The following is a 20660-nucleotide window of genomic DNA, read 5'->3' on the forward strand; positions in this document are numbered from 1 at the left end:
CTAACTCTTCACACTGCTCTTCAATCTCTTGCATTACCAGAGTCGGGAAATGTCGGGGTCTCTGGTAAATCGGTGTGTTGTCAGTCAGCCGAATATGGAACTCCGGCAATCTAGCTGTCCCAAAGTCCTCATCACCTTGACTCAATACACTCTTTCTTTCCCACAACTCGTACACCTACTCTTTCTCTTTCTTGCTCAACTTCTTATTCAACCTCACCTTTTCCCTAAGGTTTTCTGTACTCCACTCTTCTGACCTTTCCCCTTCAGCCATCACATCATATCCCTTAACATGCTTATCATTACTCAAATTGAATACACTTCTTAAGCTTCCCAATCTATCACCAAGATGTATGCCTCTCCACCTTTTCTTTTTCACATCCCCACACACCTGTACACACACCTTTGGGTCCTTTGCATCCATAATTCCATCGAACACATGCAACCCGCCTTATCTCATAACACACACAGCTACCATCCAACATGAACATTTCTCCCAAACTCTCTGCGCCAACTCCAACATTGGTTCTCCACCCTACGTTCACACTCCACACTCCCCAAATCTCTTGGCAATTGTATGCCCTCCATCGCATACTCCTCTACTCCAGAAACCATCTTCAAACTTACTCATCCATCCTCCTCCACATACAACTTTACGCTCGTTTCATTCCCCATTCATATTTCTATCATTCCTTGTTCTGGGTACACTTTTACCCTGTTTTTTTCTTCAAAAATGCATACCCCAGCAACATATATTTCTCATTCACTCTCTCTTGACAAAGTAAAAGTCCTCCTCCTTCAGCCTTATTCCTGCAACCTCAACCGACTCAACAAACCTCGCACACACCCTTACCTCCAATCCTCCAATCCCTGTCACATATCCAGCACATTCCTGCTTCCATGTTATCTTTTCTTTTATTTTCTCATATGCCTCTCTGGAAACCACATTTCTGCTACAGCCAATATCAATCAACGCTTTCAATAACACTCCACCACATTCTACTTTAACACACAAACAATAATCTACTCGTTCCCCAAATCAGACATTCCCACTCACGGACCTTTCTATCACATGCAATACATCTATCCTTTCCATACCAGAGGATTCTCCACGGTAAACCCCCTCACACTTAGTTTCCCTGGGGTTGTGGTTTGGTACGGCAGACTTCCTTCACGTGACCCTCCATTCCACATCCTTCACACTTACTCAGAGGGCTCTTGCATGTCCTGGCAAAATGCCCACTCATTCCACAGTTTTTACGATGACTTCCACTTGCTCCTACTTCCACTCAGGCAGTCTGTCACTCGATGTCCCACCTTTCCACAGCCGAAACACTTCAGCTCTTTTGCTTGCGGGCAGTCCTTCAACATATGTCCTCTCTTTCCACAGCTGAAACACTCGCCATTGGCCCATCTGCAATCTGCTTTCCATGCCCAGTCCTTCTACGCATGAAACACTCCTTACTACTACTACTACTACTCACTCCCATCTGCCTTCCCCTCACATTCCCATTTGCTCTACCCACACTTCCACTCCTAAACCTCTCGCAGCTTCTGCTTGAGCTCCTTTTCCCATTATTCCCCACATTCACTTGCATATTCTCCCTTCCTCTTTCCACCCAGTCTCTCCTACACTCCTCCAACAAGGTTTTCATCACACTTAGCTCCTCACTCACCAAAGTGTCCTTACATGTCCTTCCCTTTACCATTTCAGACCCAACGTGCATCTCCTTTGGTTCATCCTCATCCACTCTCAGGTCTTCTAGGATCTCTAAAACATCCTCCCAACTTAAGCTCTTCCCCAACCACCATTTCCAGTCATTTTTTCTTTTCATTTAAAATTACCCAATCTTCTTGGGGATGGTGACCAAGAACTTCCGTATGAGGTGCTTGTTTTCCTCTGTTCCTTCTCCATACGTCCTCCTGGCCAACACTTCTAACCTATGAGCATACAAGCCCACTTCCTCTCCAGCCTTCATCTTTGTCTCCTCGAACCTATCATCCTTCTTGTGTACAACACTTCCTTTCATTTTTTTCACCTGCTTAATCACTCCAGCCTTCATGGATGCATACCCTGGCTTGCCCTCACACATACTTTTACAGCATATCTTCAACCACCCATGCAAAATCTCCCAGCCGCTTCATCCACACACTTTCATTCTCCCCATACTTTTGTCTACAATACCTCTCATACTCATCAAAAAACTCATATATGTCTCTTCCCTTGCCGATGTTAGATTTCTTGGTCTGGGGAACCTCCTCAGAACATCGTTTTGGCCTCTTTCTCCTCTGCCTCACAAATGTTCACTACTACTACTACTACTACTACTACTACTACTACTACTACTACTACTACTACTACTACTACTACTACTACTACTACTACTACTCACAATTTTCCTATCCTCCTCAACTTCTGAGTCCAGACTATCCCTCAAAATCCGGGAACTCGACTCCTCTTTCCTCACACCTCTCCCCTTTCATGTTTTTTCTTCCTTCCCTCTTTTTTCTTACTACTGTCTTCCCCATCACTTGCATACGCCTCATTCATACTGCCCCCATCAATGGCGAGTCCTCCCTTACTATTTGTTAACAACTCCTTCCCTTTCCTAGAGATTTTCTCCTTTGCCCCTTTTGCCTCAGCGTCTTCGCTTCCCTTCCCAACACCGGTCCCACTCTTAGCCATTTCAGCCATTTTCTTCGCCATCTCACACACACTTTCTCATCCATCGCCTCCATTCTTTACTATCAAAGGGCTCCACATTGGGCACCAAAAATTATCTAGGGGCTTTTAATAGTTACAATTAGATCAGGATGTTGAAACAAATTTCAAGGTTCTTCAATAAAACCCGGATTTTCCTTAACCTAATTTATTGTCTTAATACTACAGTAGTCTATGACCTTCAACCTTAACTCTGTCTAACTCAGCCTATACATGTACTAACTTAGCCTGACTTAATACTATAGCTCATCAAAACTGATTTTACTTCAGTCTTAATCCTACAGAAAAAAAAGTAAAATACTTCACCTCCATACAGTATCAATCAAATAATGTATACACAAAAGATATTATTAAATTAATAGTCTGGAACTGTCCTGCATTGGTTTAGTACATAACTTCACTGTCAGCTTGATTCACACTTTGATTCATCTCACAATGGTTTTGTAATGTCCTTGGGATACTTCTACAACAATCACTTTATAGTGTCTTGCATTGTCATTTTCTACCGTGAAACTTAAATAAATCAGACTCTATGTTCCCAAAACTGATTTTAAAACAATTTATAATATACCGTTCACACAACTGAGTTGCACACTGAGGTTTCCATATTTCCAACAGAAATGTTTGGCAAAACAAGTTTTCATCATATGTCCCATTACCCAATTAATGACCACATAAGAGCAATTTAGAGACAATACTTGCTGCAAAGCTTGACAAGCATTCAACTATGGGCATCCAGGTGAAGGGAGTCCACTCTACCCCTACCACTCTCAAGCAAACTGCAAGTAGAAAAAGAAAAACATGAACTTAAACCCTTCAAGCATTTACAAACAAAAACATAATAAAAAAAAAACAGATGTATTAATTCATACCAACCAAAATACTGCCACACTCCCCCTTACTAAAACAAACCTCATTTCCTTTTTTTCAAAATCCCTTTCTCACTACCCATTCATACTTCGGAACTGGACCTTGACTTCAGGACCATGGCTCTCATTCACCATCTCTTCTTCACTCACTCTCAAGCAAACTGCAAGTAGAAAAAAAAACATAAACATTCAAGCATTTACAAACAAAAACATAATAAAAAAATGTATTAATTCATACCAACCAAAATACTGCCACCGGGACAGAAACTAGTGGGATACATAAAGAGGCAGTTCAAATACAGAAGCAAGGAAATGGTGCTGCAGCTCTACACATCAATAGTTAGACCTCATCTTGAATATGTAGTACAGTTTTGGTCACCAACACTAAGAAAGGACGTAAATAGATTAGAAGGGGTACAAGCAAGAGCCACAAAGTTAATTCCATCCATCAGGCAGTAGGTTACCAAAGATGGACTAGAGAGCCTGAACATGTATGACTTAGAAACATGATGATTTCAGGGACAACTAATAGAAACATTCAAAATACTGAAAGACATAATGCAAATAGACAGTAATCTCTTCACATTAAATGAAAACCAGACAAGAAATAATGGATGGAAACTAGAACTGAAGAGATACAACACATCTCATTGTGGGAACATCTTTACATAAAAGATATGTGACACATGGAATAAACTGCCACCAGAAGTTGTAAACAGCAATGGTGTGGAAGCGTTTAAAAGAAAGCTAGACAAAATCATCAGAACACTGTGAATGAACAGTAAAACCTGCTCCTAGAGATAAGTGAGCACATGATATCTCCTTGGATGGGCTAATAAGTCTTTGAGACATTCTGATCCTTGTAACTCACTCTCTCTCTCTCTCTCTCTCTCTCTCTCTCTCTCTCTCTCTCTCTCTCTCTCTCTCTCTCTCTCTCTCTCAGTATACATATCCTTTAATGGAAAAACAGTAAAATATCAATAAAACGTTATTTCACTCACAGAATCCATTTATACTGTGCATGGACTTCGATGTAAATCCTGTAATGAAAAAATAGAAAAATATCAATAAAATGTTATTTCACTTACAGAATCCTTTTACACTGTGCCTAGACTTCGATGAAAAAAATACGGTAATTAGTGAATACAGAGTGATGCTCTACGAAAAAAAGCACATTAGTGATAATTTTAGAGATCAGTCCATAGAAAAATTTGCGAATTGGTGAAAGTTCCCACAGAAAAGTGAAAGATGTGTTCCACAAAAATCCATGAAAAAATAGTGTGAAAAGGTAAAGCTCATAAAAGTGGTGCAGTACTGTGTATTTAGCCCTAATTTTGGTGCGTAAACATAATAGCACTTGTGTCACTTCATTACAAAAAAACAAAAATACTGTAATACAGTATTTCACTGTATACATTTCTCTTATCAAACTATCATACACTATATCAGGAAAACCCATCCTGCTTTTATTTGTGATTGTTACAGGTGGAAAATTACATTTTTATATAAGTAACTTACCAAGTAATTACATAGCTATTAGTTCACCTACACGGCAGTTTGAATTCAAAATTTCACGGGTAACACTTCGAACGTCTATGTAGGTGACCAGTTCCCCCACTAGCGGGAATATTAGTAACGACTGTAGCAGATAACCTCAATCTGTTCCTGCCATGCCCGGGTAAACACCAAGTTATGGCATCAGCTAATTCATTATCTTCCAGTGATTTAACTGGATTTCAGTAGTGTATACATCCACTAGAATGCGTATTAGTAACCTTCTTGAAATCTCAGGATGAATTTTTTCTGTTTTTGTTGTTAAGTTGATTCATGAACAGAACTTTGACTTAAAAGTAAATCCGTTAGGCCAAATCTTCTGTTTATACATAGGCTACTTGTGAGCCACCAATAATAGTTCTGCCCTTAAAGTAATCCTTTAGGCTGAAACTTTTGCATTTTGTTTACTGGGCCTAGATTACTTGCAAGCCATTGGTATATAGTTTTTCCATAAAATTAAATTTTCGAATGGTATTTTCTGGGCATAAGCTCTCGCAAGCCACCAATAATAAATCCCTTAAAAGTAATTCTTGAATGTTTCATCATTTCCAGGCATAAGCTCTCACAAGCCACTGATAATAAATGCCTTAAAAATATGTTTAAATCCAGAACTTTTGCCCTTTTTTAAAAGTAAGTTTTCTTGAATGTTTCATCATTTCAGGGCAAGGCTACTTGCATAAGCACTAATTTTTTTTTCTCACAAGCCACTGGTAATAAATGCCTAAAGAAATTTTTAAAACACTTATACAGGTAATTCTTGAAGTTGTTTCATCATTTCATCACCGAGTTTATCCTCTTGCAATTAGTTGGCCAAAAGCTAGACAGAACTTATTTACATATATACACTATGTACATGTTTTGGTTGCAAATGCGTCCCAATATTTTTGTCAGGAACAAATAAAGGTATTGAATGGGCTGGAGAATTTCTTACTTGTGATCCTCTAATATAGTTTTGCCCTAAAAAGTAATTCTTGTCAAAATCTGTCACTAAGTGACCAATCATTTCATTTTAGGCCAAACATTTACATTAAATGGTGCTTACTTAGGGCATAGGCTACTTGCGTGATTTGAAATTAAAACCTGCTGATGTAATTTGCGTTAAATGGGTTAAAAGTAATACTTGAGTGTTTCATCATTCTATTAGGCTAAAAGCTAGGTAAAACTTTTGCCTATTTTTTGCTTAGACTACTTGTGAACGGTTATTATAGTTTTTCCCTAAAAAGTAATTCTTGTATCTTATGCCATTCCTTTAGGCCAAAACTTTTATATTGCTTTGTTTACCTCTAGGCTAAAACTTTTACGTTGCTTTGTTTACCTCGCCTAGACCTCTTGCAAGCCACTGGTAGATTAGTTTTGCCTTCAAGTAAATTCTCGAATTGTATTTACAGGGCATAGGCGTCTTGCAAGCCATCAATAAATAATTGCCTTAAAAATAATTCTTGAAAGGTTTGTCATTCCTTTAGGCCAAAGATTTGCATTTTATGATTGTTTACCAAACCTAGTCTACTTGCTAGCTGTCAGTAAATAATTTTACCTTAACCCTCAGGTTTTAATTTTCAGAACTGAAAAGTGTGAGGGCAGAAATAGTAAGGAGAGAAGTGCTTAATGGAAGAAGACTTTATCGTCAGCCAAGAATTGGTCTCGGTATTTTCTTTGGCAGTACATTGTGTCTAGTAATTGCTTCGGCAGTACATTTACTAGAAGGGAACATTTCTGAGAAGCTTCTCATTTCTCCTGTATAAGGATGACACGTATCTCGGTTGATGCGCAGATTGTGAACGTTCCACACTTCCAGCACCTAGAAGTGCCCATGGGTGCCCACTTCAGCCTGACGCCAGCTCATGCTTCGAAGTGAAGTGTTGTACAGTGGAGGAGGTGATTATCTGGCCCACCAGTTCTGCTAGACCTAAGTCATTGTCATACTCCCCTACACTTGGGAGAAGTCATACTGAATGTCTAAGGGAGGCTGGTGGGAATTACACCAGGTAATTGCCCCTGCGGTCAGACCTGTTGCATATTCCCAGGTATCGACAGACTGCCACTGAAAAGGTGTCTTCATGGAGGTGTGGTGGAGGGGTCGGCTATCCAGCCTGTCGGATATCCTAGACCTAAAATTCCTGTTATACTCCCTTAAACCTGGGAGTAGACATACTGGTGATCCAAGGGAGTCCAGGGGGTTTGCCCAAGGTAGTTGCCCCTCAGTCGAGCCTGTGATCCAGGTATTGGCAGACAGCCACTGGAAAGGTGTCTTACTGGAAATGAGTGATAGACAGCCATTCAAAGGTGTCTTGATGAAGGCGTAATGTTTAAATGTGTAGTGTGAGCATCACTCGGCAACGGTCATCTTCCTGAGCACCTGGCTCCACCCTGCTAGGCTGACACCTCTATTTGGCAACAAGTGCTTGTCCAGTGGTCCATGGAGCACTCAGTGGCCCCTCCAAGCTTCCAATGTTGAGCGCCCAGTGTCCGAAATACTTGCTTTGGCAGTACCTACTCTAAATTGGAACAATACAGTACCATGGCCCCTGCACAAGGATGACACGCAAATTGTGAAGCATTCCACAATTTTTGATTGACACTATTGTATCCCTCAGCACCTGGTTTTTCCTTAGAATACCTGTTGTTCTTTCTTTGGCACCAATTCCTGATGGAATGCCTGGCTCCAGCTTCCAAGCAGTCAGCACCAATCTCCATTTGCCAGGCACCTACTCTCCTCACAACTCTCCAGTTGGTTCCACCTTCACTTAGAGTTCAAGACGCTGTTACTACAGTACTTTCTTTAGTATTGCAGCCCTGTCCTTTGTGGACAGGGGCATTTTGAGGAGTGTCTTTTGTCGGGAAGAGAGAAAGGCATGTGTCTTTGGCACTTCTCCCTCTAGCACTTAGACGGAAGTATCCTTCGTGTCGAAGATTTTGTGTAGTTTCTGGATTGCCAAGAAGTTGGAGACTCCCTAGAACTTTCCGAGAGTCATGGCCTCGGATTGTTGCCCAGTGCTACCTGGTGCGGACAAGGATAGTTGAATTGATTTTAGAATTGTCTGCTCTTGTCGTTAGTTTTGGAAGAGAGAGCTGTGGTGCTCTTCACCTCTAGAGAATCACATAGTCATGGAACTGTTTTTCCTCTTCCTTAAACCACAGTGTCCGTCACAAGAGTCCTGTTGGGGACTTGAGCCTCGACTTTTGGATTTTCAAGCTTTTTCATCTTCCAAAAAAAAATTTAAAAAAATCTCAGAGAGACAGAGAGATGGAGACTGTTTTTTGCAGCGGCCCGCAAGCTGTTAGCATCCAGTTTTGAGCAGCCCTTCTGGTAATCAGCTCCTGATGGTGAACCGCAGGTTTTTATGGCTCTTATGGACCCTTTCAAGTATTTTATATGCTCTTCTGATATTTTCTGCTACGTACAGTTCTACATAGTCTTTGGTCTGTACAAAGTGTCGTCGAGTCTGTGGGATATCCACATGCCCACACGGCAGTCAAGAGTGTGTAGAGCCGGTAGCTTGTCCACACGGATGTCCACAAGGCTGCACGATGTTTTGCAAGATCACTCAGTTGTCTGCAGAATGGAGATGAACCAGAAGGCCTGTCTTTTGAGACAGGGTTTCTTAGTTTGGGGACCTGTGTTTCAACCTCTCTGCAGCACTATAGGTCTTCATGCAAGTCCTCGCTCCTCTTCTTTACTTAGAAAGACTCTCCTGACCAAAGTATTTTGATTACAGCTGGGTCAGGGAAACACAGTCGGACACTGTCGTCCTTTTCCCATAGCCCCGGATTAAATGGGACCTGCAATGGTGGCTGTACATACATAGACTAAGATGGGAACTCCTTTTATCCTCTAAGCCCAGACCTAGTCTTCTACTTTACACCTCGGTTCTTGGCTGAGGAGCCCATGGGGGAACCAGGAAGTTTCCGGGTTTTGCTGCCAGGATAATGGAACCTTTTCACATATGTTGGAGAGCCCTAACAGTGCTTCTTGACCTTAGTTTACACCTGGACTGCATTTGTTCTCTCTAGATGAGACCACAGTCCTAGCGTATACACAGAGAAGATAGGCTCACTTCCTCTCTCATTTTCTCTCCAAGCAAGAGAACCCCTACTGTGAACAGATCGGTTTCGTTTTCAGTTCAAGTCATCTCAAGTTCTTGAGATGACAGGTTCTTCCCACCGGGTAGACCATGCATCCCCTGGTCTGATGGGAACTGTGGAGTCCATGGAGCAGACCAACTGTGATCCTATTTGCCACCTCAAGGAGCCTTTGAAGCTGCAGAAAGCTCGTCAGCACAAGGTTTTTTTCTGCTTGAAGTACTGCATAAACTAGTATTGTTGCAGACGTTATTCTTCTAGCACTGTCTGTCAGACTTCTATGGCTCATTTTCGGAATGCCCCTTCTTTTCCTGAGAAGATCTACATCTTTCATACTCCATTAGTAAGGGGTATCGAACTATGCCTATTTAAGGGGATCGGCCGGTTTCCCACTTTTTTAATGACAGGTTGTTGATATATAGGGGGTTTGTTTAAGGACTTTATGTGGAACTTCTGGGAAAAAATTTTTGGTCAATGACCTTAGGTTTTGTGACGCCAGAGCGTTTTTCGGCCAAAAATGGCCATTTTCAAAATGCATCTTCTCCTTTGCTTTTAGTTTTTAAGGGATGGGACTTGAACCACGTATAAAACACATGGACCCTCAGTAAAATGCCAGGGATTTTTTATTTTTCAATTCTTCTTCGAGATATGAATTTTTTTTTTTTTTTGAAATTTTCTTGGAAAAATGACAGAAAAGAAATGACCAAAAATCAGCAACTCAAAATATTAAAAATCCCCAGCATTTTATTAATCTACCATGTTTCCCCATGTTATATATAAAATTTCATTTAGAGTCGTCCAATACTAAGGGAGGAGATGCATTTTAAAGATGAAAAACTTATGTTTTGAGAAACGGGCATTCAAAGTTTTAGTTACATAAAAAAAGTAAAAGACTGTGTTACAATTAATTTTATGGTTTTAATTTTTATTTTTGGGTGTTAATTGATGCAAAATTATTATAAATAAGAATATTAATTGATTATGTGCCTAAGACACATTATTATAAATTTTAGGCTCCTGGTCCCCCCCTGTCTGATCTTGTTGCAAGGTATTACTCCAGGGTATCATAGTTGCCTACACTACTCATTGTCACCAGGTTATGTGGTTATTTAAAATCTTCCAGCTTCATATTCTTGAGTTTTCTTGTGTATTTTCTTTCTTTCTGGGAATTTCTTCTTTCTGGCACTCAATCTTTTTCTTTCTTGGGACAGTGTTGCTTTTCTGTATCCAAAGTTATGGTCAAGCACAGTTGTTTGTGCTATAAACTTTACTTTTTGTGCTCCAGCAAACTTAGTCTTGTATGCTTTGTTCCAAATTTTTGAATGAAAGCTTTCATTCGCCTTTTGTGTAAGACCGTGAACGCAGCATTCAAGCAAATCTTTCTCAGACTGTGCTTCATACATAGCCTTTATTTTGCTTTCACTCTCAGCATCTAAATTGATAACTGTTGAAGATCTCTTTAACTCTATTTTCTCTCTTTCTTCACCCATTGCTATGCTGTGCTGAAAGTAGCACCAAGAATCTTCCCCTTTTGGACAAAGACCATGACATTGATTTTCTGTGGAACTAAATGTATGGTGAAATGATGCCAATATATCCTTCTTCATGTCAATCCATGATTTACCAATATTATGGTGGATTGCCCTGCCATAATAAGTTGTCATTATGCTAATATTTGTATCCAACAATTTATTCTTTCCACTTAGAGCACTAAATTTTCTTCTTTTTCCAGTTCTTGTTACTCTCTCTCTTCTTTTTCATCTTCTCTTAGTCTCTCTATTCTGTTGGTCATTCTTTTCTTCACATGGTTGATGCATTCTAGTTTCGCAACTTTTAAATTTTCATACGGTCCATTTCCACCGTTCATCGCTAAAACACTATTATGAGCGCTGGAATCTCCGTCTCCAACAAAGGTGGCATAGCGGAATCCGAAATCTTGCGACCTTGAAAACATCCTTATGGCTCCTTCTGTTTCCATCCCTCCTGATGTACCTTCATAGTTTATATTACAATCTTCATCGTGAAGGGTTCTCCACACGTTGAAAGCTTCTTCTGTTATTTTCTTTTCTTTTAGTTCAGTCGTTTTAGCGGCACTTTGTTCATCACTTCAAAGTCTATCACAGATCTTGTGCACACTTCTATTATGACTCCCATACCTACATTAGAAACATGGCTTCTTTTCATCCATGTCCCATCGTAGGATACGTCAATATTGAGTATTCCATTTTCATCAGGCACAATTCCCATATATTTCCTGTAGCATGTTCTTATATTTTCAAAGATCTGCTCTTGTTTCATCTGAAAATATGTTTCCATTTTATCATAAATATATCTAAGATGGCGTGAATACTTATTTCCCATTGGTTTTATACCAAGGGTTCCTTGTAATCTCTTCAATCCCGCGAATCCATAATCTTCCAACAAAGAATGATAGATTAGTGCCACATTGGTTTTGTTAATTGGAGCCTTCCTTCCTTTTGTAGAAATCGGTGGGCATTTTGCAGGTTTTGAAATAATTTTCCTTCTGCATTTAGGACATATCTTTTTTATTAGTGTCTCGAGTCCATCCCTTGCCAAATGGATCCTGGGAATTACTTTACATTCACAATTAGGGATTCCTGATTCAAGTAATTCATCAAGTCTTGCCTCACTTATGATCATTTCATTTTCAGGATCGTCTATAATATCAGACTCCGAGCTACTGCTTTCTTCTAAAATATCTTTGCCATTTAGTAGTGACGAACGAACAAAGAGACGTTAAGGGGTGGATGTGGTTGGTCTTTGGTCAGCAGAGATCGTAGCCTGCGCCATTTGCTGGGCGACAGCTCTCTCTCTCTCTGTCGCTCCATTCCCCTCTATGGCATTAATTTCTTAAATTCTTTCTTCTACTTCTCGCCTGGACTTATCCACTTGGCTTTTCCGCATTCTAGAAGCATGAAGTGAACTCGTGGACCTTTTAGGCATGGTGAAAAAACAAAAACACCGCAGAAAATACTGAGTTCAGTCAAGGCTAGCAAGCGTGAAAAATGTGACCTTCTAACTTGGAAGTTTATAGGCAACTGTCAGCCACGAGCTGAGCCTCATGGCATGACGCGTGCTTTGTCATGACTAGGAATAACTAAAAAGGTGCCAGATAGGATATTATTGACATTACAGTATACATTTCATTTCAAAGGAAGTTTCCGTAACATATATCGCAAAAACTATACCAGGCTAAATCATTTGCGCTACTGGTGTTTTATGGGTATATAGTTATTGTTACATTTGAGGCCATAAGTAGAGAAATAAGGCAAATTTTAGCATAATACTTTGTGGACACATTCTTGAACCCTATACGAAGCCATAGAATTTTTTTCAGCAAATCGAATTTTTTGAAGAATTTTTGGGTTTTTAGGCGGCTGATCCCTTTAAGTGTTTAAGCATAGGGGTCTAGCTTTTGACGACCTTATCTTGTCTTCGACGTGTCCAAGTGAGGAAAGAATCCGGTCTCCTGGAACCTGGATGTATTCTGAATGACCGACGAGTCCCTTGTTTGATCCCATGCGTTTCTCTTCTCTACAACCTTACACAGAAGACACCCTTCTGAGTGGTCTCTGGCTTTGACTAGGATAGACTAGTGAGATCCAAGCTGTTGTTTAGAAAAGGTCTTTTCACCGAAATATGCTTTTTCCTCGTTTACCCTGGGAATTTAGCCAGTAACCAAGACCCATTCAAGCCCTAGATCCGTCCTTTCTCCCTTAGGAAATTAACCAGCTAACAGCTGTCGGATTTTACCTGAACAGGATCGGACTAAGATCACATCATGAAAGGGCTTACAGTAAACCCCCCATATTTGCGGGGGGATGCGTACCGCACCCCCCCGCGAATAGCTAAAATCCTCTAATACTTAAAACCCCTCTAAAAACACTTAGAACTGCCTATTTTGATAGTTTAAACACAATGAAAACCTTCTAAAATGCTTATACCTGAGTATTTTAATAGTTTTATCATAAAAAGTGCATTTAGTCATGAAAACTATATGAAAATACAGTAATTAGTGAATATTTCTATGTGAAAAATACTGCAAATGGGTGAATTTTCCACGAATAATGGGTAAATACGTTCCACAGAGAAATCCACAAATGTGTGAGTCCACGTGTAGTGAGACTGCGAATATGGGGTTTACTGTATTTTTGAATGCATAAGGAGAATGTTTTGCCTTCTTTCTAAGTGAAAGCCAGGGACAGAGCAGCCTCTTCCTCCGTAGGTTTCAGGCTCTTTTGTCCTTTACTTCCATTCCACATAGTCCTACTGGAAGTATAATCGTCCTCCGTATCTTACTTTCTTATCAAGTGATCCCAGTCTTCTAGCTCGCCTGACACCCAGCTCGCCAGGCGACAGCTACTGTCTGGCATCAGCTACTGTCTGACACCAGCTATAGAGCTTCCAGAGCCACAAGCTTCTAGCTCATCTGATATCCAGCTCGTCTGGCGCCCTGCTTGTTTGGTGCTGGTTACAGCCTGGCACCCTGCTTGTTTGGTGCTGGCTACAGCCTGGTGCCGCTAGCTCCCATGAGCAGTCACCAGCCCCGAGCTCCTAGCTCGACTGGTGCCCAGCGCTTGTGGCGCCAGCTACAGCCTGACACCAGATCATTTTCCGAGCGTCCAAAGTGCTCTCCAGCTCTGTAGGAGAAAGGGGAGGTCTCTGTCCATTTGGAGTTTTCAGAGGACCATCCTCTACTACATATGCTGATATGGCAAGACCCATGTCATCCACTGAGTAGAATGTATTGCCCTCATGGACTTTTAACTTCGGACACACTCAGAATTAGAAGAGCAGTTTGCCTACTTTTAAGTAAATCTAAGGACGTCAGAGTAGCCTCTACCTCCTTAACTTGCATGCATTTTATGCCCCATACATCCATTCTGCCTTCGACCTACTGGGAATGTAATCGATCTTTGTTTCTCACCCCCCTCGATTTGGGACCACCTTGACGTGGTGAGGGGGTTCTTGAACCCCAGGAGTTTGCTCCCGGGTTTGAGTCCAAGAGTCCGATATACCATCATATAAAGGCAGTCCCCGGTTATTGGCGGGGTTCCATTTCTGAGGGTGTGATGATAACCGAAAATCGCCGTTAACTGAAAATTGGCAATTTTCAGCGCTTTTTCGGCAATGTTCGGGGGTTATCGGCACCGAAAAGCGCCAATTTGGTTATCAGTGCCTCTGTTTGGTATGTATCAGCGCCAATACCCAATTATCGGCACCGATAAACTGAAATCGTTGATTTTCGGCACTGAAAATTGCCGATTTTCGTCGCTAGACAAGTCCCATAAAACCGGATCGCTGTTAACCGAGCCCCCCCATTAACCGGGGACTGCCTGTATTTATTTGGATTAATTTTCGTGGAATTTTCCACTTTAGCTAAAATTTATTGGACCTGATAAATAGGAAAAGATATCATAGCTGGGAATGGGTTTATATCCGAAGCTAAATAGTGGGAACTGTGATAGGACCATCAATGCCCGATAATATTTGGACCTGAGAGTTATCAGATTGATACCTCAGAGGCGGAACTATTCATTAGGGCTGGACCATGGATTCCAGGGGGGCCTGGTTCTAGGGATAGGACTTTCGGCATTCTATCCGGTTTGCCCATAATATGATTAGGGTGGGGCGTATTGTATTCTTGTAATACTCTCAGTCCTAGCAAGCGGGTTTGGCTTGCACTTGGGCCACTCTAATCATGTTGTGCCATCCCCCTGTGGGGTAGGGTAGGAGCCGAACATTTGGGAGTCGGTTCTCACTTATGCCATTGGTGGAAGAATAAACTCCATGAAAGGTTGATGATATATTTTTAAGGTTTTCAGGTTTACTTTTTTTTTCGTCCCCTCAATCTTTATGACAAGTCATTATAATGATTTGAGTACCCCTGGACCCTTTGATGGTAGCAACGCGGCACAGTTGACAACTGCTGGAACCTCCTCTGGTAACCTCGCTCTGAAAAAAAAAAAAATACTAATGTAATTATACTGGAATCTTGTGCTCCAGTACAAAACAAACCCAAAAGAAGTAAATATCATCTTGACCCAACCTTGACTCACTTGGACTCCCTCTTTGGGAGTGGAAGTTTCTAATCTTAAAAACAGAACAGAAAATATCAGCCTTAAAGTTAGAGAACTACCTATTAAACAGACATTCAATGACAGAAATGTCATTTAGACAGACAAAAATGTAGTTTATAGAAACCACAACAAAGAGTCAATCTGAGGACTATATGTCTATAACAGCAGTAGATAATATAAATGTAAAAATTAAAAAGCATGACACTATGAACAGCATTCAGGGTACCATTGTGCTTCCTGAGAGCATCGACGAACCAGTTGAAAAGAATATTCTCCTGGACTCTTAAAAAAAGATATCCCAGAGTCCAAGATTGTGAGGTATATAATATATTGAGTAAACAAAAAAATAAGAAAATGTTAAAAATGACAAAAATAAAAATTGAGGGTCAAGATCTACCCCGAAAAATAAAAGTTTTAGGTCAAAACAGAAATAAGGCCCTATGTCCCAAAGCCACTACAGTGTCAAATTTAGTAAATATGGGTATACAAAAAAATATTGTCGAAACGAACCTGTATGTGCTTATTGTGGATCTGAAGAACATGCCAGGCATGGAACTGCAGCGAACAAAAATGTGGGCAGAATCATCATGCAAGATCCAAAGAATGCATGTATTACATATACAATACAGAGCTGAAAATGCTACAAGAAAGAACAGGGATGTTTATTAGAGAGGCTAAATTAGAACTGAAATTGAGAGGAATTCAGGGTCCTGCTAAGAAACTGACATATGCCTCAGTAACAAGAACTAATAATGAAACAAAAATACATACAGATAGAAGTAATAAAACGCAGGAAAATAAATCTCAAGAAGAAAATAATGCTTTACAGGAAAAAGTAAAATGGTAAAGAATCAATAAACAGGCACAAGGGATATGGGTAACATTTTATCAAACTCATTTAAAATGTTAATGCAAATAGCACAAGATGATGAAGACTACTACAGAAGAAAGAGAGGAAAGTAGTGATGGAGTGGAAATTAAAGATAAAAAAAAGGCCTTTGGAGAGAACACCACCCAAAACGAAAAAAACCAACTATAATTAGAGCACATCTGTTAAACCAAAGACAAAGGATATGAAGAAAGAACCAAAACAAAACTAAGAATGTACCTTTATCTCCTAAAATAACAGTAAAACCTATGGATACAGATATCCAAAACACTGAAGTTGAAGATGATAATGATTATGTCAAGGGACAAGAGATTACTCCATCACCAATAATTGGTACAAGAGCAAATGAAACAAGGAATGTATATGAAAACACAAGTGGATGTAATGATTGTTTTGTAGAATTGTGCAATAATAACAAAAACATAAAAAAAGATGGTTTGACAAACATTATAAGAAATTTTATGAAATATAGAAAAAAAAGAAACCTCAGATTTGAGTACCGTGAAAAAGGATGCATGTGCATTGAGCACTTAGTACATTATAAAGAAAAACAAATGGAATGTTGTGAGTAAAATATTAGAAAAATCCAAGTTGATAATATTAAAAAAGAGAGTAAAACTTGATCTCTATAATAAAGGGATTTTGACAAAGGAAAAATCTATTTCTGAGCTCAGCCCCGTGTCACCCGGTGAAATTCCATTCTTACACGAATTTCTAGGTATAAATATTGCTAAATATACCAGAGAAAAGCTTTCAGAATGCTGGAGCTACTACCCCCAGATCGAGCATCTTCAATGAAGACGTCGGTATAACCAAGGGTGAGTGAAGGAATCACAACCACAGAGCCACACTCGATAGACATCCCCATGTCAAGATCCCCGGGAAGAGCGAGGGGCCGTACCAGCGCCCACGCTCACCAGCCCGCCATGCGGCGACTCCAGCGCCATCTGAACTCATTCCAGACTAGCACCACCCCCAGGCTTGGCATAAGCCAGTAGGGGGCGAACCTGTACCTCGTAAATGAAATATCAGACACGGGCCTCCTCAGAATAGATTTTTCTTTTGTCAAAATCCCTTTTCTGAGCTCAGCCCTGTCAACGAAAGAAATAGTGTCAGAGAATCATGCCAAGACTGCAAAGCTACAACAGTATACAAAAGGTAATCGGAAGAAACACATGCTATGGAAAATAGATTTAATTAAAATATCTCAACAATGAAAATTGGGCTTTAATTATAGAAAATACTGTGAATAATACACCCTACATCAAAAGATACAATGAAAATGTAAACTTAACCTAGAACAAGGAATAACCAACATACAGTACAAATAGGGGTAAAATAAAGGGCCCCTACAAACCAATAGAATAACCAGTAATTATAAACTTAGACCTAAGAGCAGTGAGATATAATTAAAGACACAAATTGAGGTACATGAAGCAAAATAAAAACCGCTTCATTACCTCTGACTTAATCTAAATCCACAACATATCAAATCCAAATCACAAGACAAACAATAATCAGGTACTCAGTATCGATTATGAGGAGCAAGGCAGTGAGGCATGATTGATCCAGAGAGGCAGGCAGTGAAATGGGAGGCAGGCGGGCGAGGGGGAAAGGAAAGTGGATATGATACTCATGCGGGGATGACACTCCCACAGCCACTGTAGAAAATTTCCTCAGAGCTTCGGGAGTGATTTTAAATAGTGCCGCTTAAAACACTAGAGGTGATTTCATCCTGTATACTTGGTAAGTTCAGCAAAAATCCATATTATAAAAATAATTAGTGGAGAGGTTACTGCTCGGATATCATGAACCTTTTTGGGACTGAACTGCTAGCTTGTTTAATAAAATACAGAATTTGTTGTCTTATGGCATTCAACGAGAGAGTACCAATTTTCTCCCTGATAAAAAGAGAGGGACCCGACTTAAACTGTGGAGTTCTTTGGAAAAGACTTTAAGGTATGTACTGACATAATGACTGGTCCTGAGGAAGAGGCACTACCTTCCAGGGGACCACCTGTCCTGAGGGTCTTCATTCTTAAGGAACGCATGATCAGGGAAAGGAGGATCGATGGAAGTGGAAATCAATATGGATCATCACCTCTAGTGAGGACCGATGTTTGAAATTCTGCACCTAGCTGCTTAATCAGAAATGCGGTTTTCCTCTTAACAGATCCAGATATGAGCATAGAGAGTTATCAATGTCAGTGGCTAATTTCAAAACATCGAGTGAACCAGGTAACGGAATGAGGGGCGGTGTTAATGGTCTCAAACGGCACATGCTCTAGGATGGAGGAGAAGTATGACTTGTAAGGTCGATATTAAAACCGTATAAAAATACCTTTGCGCTGATTTAGCTGTAGTAATAGTGGCCGGGCAAGGCCTTTTTCAAACAACAACACCTAAAGAAAGTAATCGCTAGGTTGGTTGTCATAGTTTGAGCTCCAGATGCCTTTAAAAAAGGACGCCTAATTTTGATCCGCCGAAACATACTGTCTGAGAGTAGAATCTCTCTTGTCTGATTCCAAAACAGTGTTGACGGGTCAATGTTTGCCCTTCTTTGCAGCAAACTTTATAAAGTCCATAAACCAGTGCATTCTGGAATCTTAAGGAAGTTACGCAGTCTTTGTTTGTAATACTTGGGTCAGTCTGGGTTTGGGTATCTGGTGACACCGCAACTTGAGTTCTTGTATAGAGGAACCAGCGTTTCACAGTAGAGCTACCAGAGCTAATTTGGTCGTTGAATGACCTGAGTTTGTGCAGAACTTTAACAACATGTTTATTGAGGAAATAGATAGATCCTCTCCCAACAATTCCAATCTGTCGACATCGATCTGCGGGCGGTGCCTGGGGGTCCGTTGGGAGTTGGGAGCCACGAATAGGGAAGCTTGTGATTGCTCAGGGCGAAACAGATCCACCTGGAGGCCCGGAACCCGCGTAATCCAACTGACAGTCCCGCCCAGAGACCACCGTCAACGAGTAGTCCTGACAGGAGTCTCACCACGCTCCGCACTCGCTTAGGTGGGTGGCTGACAGATGCCAGCCGTGTTTGTTCGCTAAAGAGAAGATAGCTACCATCACCTGGGTTTACGACCTGATTTGGAGCCACCCCGTTGATGCAATGAACTACCACGGCGCTGTCCAGCACAAGCCTAGCGGACCTGGGCTGGCGGGCTAAGTTTCTGGAGCGTTAGAAACACTGCCAAGGCTTCTAAGGTATGAGGCGAAACTGTTGGAACATTGTAGACCACGTTCCTTGAACTTTTGTTTTGGGCGAAAATTCTCCCAACCACTTAATGAAGTCACCGCAGACTACCAACGCCGGAGGGGGAAATTGGAGTGGAACCGACTTCGACAGGCCACTGGCTGTGGACCATGGCCGGAGCCTTGTCTTCAAGATTCGCGGGATTGAAGAGACCCTGTCTCTGAGCCTGACATTGGCTCGTCTCCGCCACACTCTGTTTATATCTTTAGTTTTGCTTTTCAAGACCAGGTCCGTCACTGAGGCGAACTGAAGGGAGCCGAATTCCTCTTGAGACCGGCGGATGCTGCTTTCGTCCTTTCAAAATTTCCCGGTAGCGCGTAATCTTCCTTCCGCTGATAAGGAGGACAGCTTGTAATGAGGTCAGTCCCATTACCCAGCCACTGGAACCGGGATTCTGAGTCAGCGGACTTCTCTGTTCATCCGAAAGCCACCACTCCAGGAACTTGATCACATGGTCGAGCTCTCCGCACCTCCTGAACTGTCAGAGCCCAGATTGAACTCAATCGCCCGAAAGCGCCAGGGAGATTCCCGATCAGAGCTGCTGAACGCATCGTTTCCGCCAGTTTCGTGAAAAATTCTGGGGCTACATTGAGTCCAAAAGGCATGACTCTGAAGGAGTAGGCTTGTTTCCCAAGTTTAAACCCAGGAAGGGGAGAGAAGTTCCGCGCAACCGACGTGATAGTAAGCGCTCTCGTGACTGATAGAGGCAGACGGCCCACACGCGAAGTAGAGTCCGCACTGAGCTACCGTAGCATGCGAAATTGTCGATCTTATGTAGCATTTAGACATGATAGATCTAGAATACCTGTTAACTGAATCTTTCTTGGAACAGTGAACAACCTGCCTTGGAAATTCTGAGGTGCCTTACTTTCTTTATTGCCTCTTGTTGAGAAGCTCCACAAAATCCTGTAGGGCTTGGAGGAGGGTTGGTAAACCTGGTCAAAGGAGGGGGATCCTTGATCCAGCTCCAACCCAGACCTTTGGACAATGCTGTGTGCCCAGGGCTGAAGGTCCACGGTCTTTGAACCAGCAGAGGCGACCACCTACCTGACTGGTCTCAGTGGGAGGAAGAGGGCTTGCTTCCTCTACCACGGCCTGATTTTCCCCGGAGAGCTTGGATCCAGCCTACCTCTGTATGAGGCGACCCTGCCTCCCTGCGGCTTTATTAAGGGCGTGAAAACAC

At 41.3% G+C, this 20660-nt stretch overlaps 1 protein-coding gene and 1 pseudogene across 6 annotated transcripts in view; both read left to right on the forward strand.

Annotated features, from left to right (window-relative positions):
• The window catches only part of LOC136833472 (LETM1 domain-containing protein 1), a 414955-nt gene that overhangs the window by 357737 nt on the left and 36558 nt on the right, over positions 1-20660 (forward strand). The gene's annotated exons all lie outside the window — the stretch shown is intronic.
• Positions 7615-7711, forward strand: LOC136833597 (U6 spliceosomal RNA; annotated as a pseudogene).

Source organism: Macrobrachium rosenbergii, chromosome 51, assembly GCF_040412425.1.
Source record: "Macrobrachium rosenbergii isolate ZJJX-2024 chromosome 51, ASM4041242v1, whole genome shotgun sequence".
Lineage (NCBI taxonomy): Eukaryota > Metazoa > Arthropoda > Malacostraca > Decapoda > Palaemonidae > Macrobrachium > Macrobrachium rosenbergii.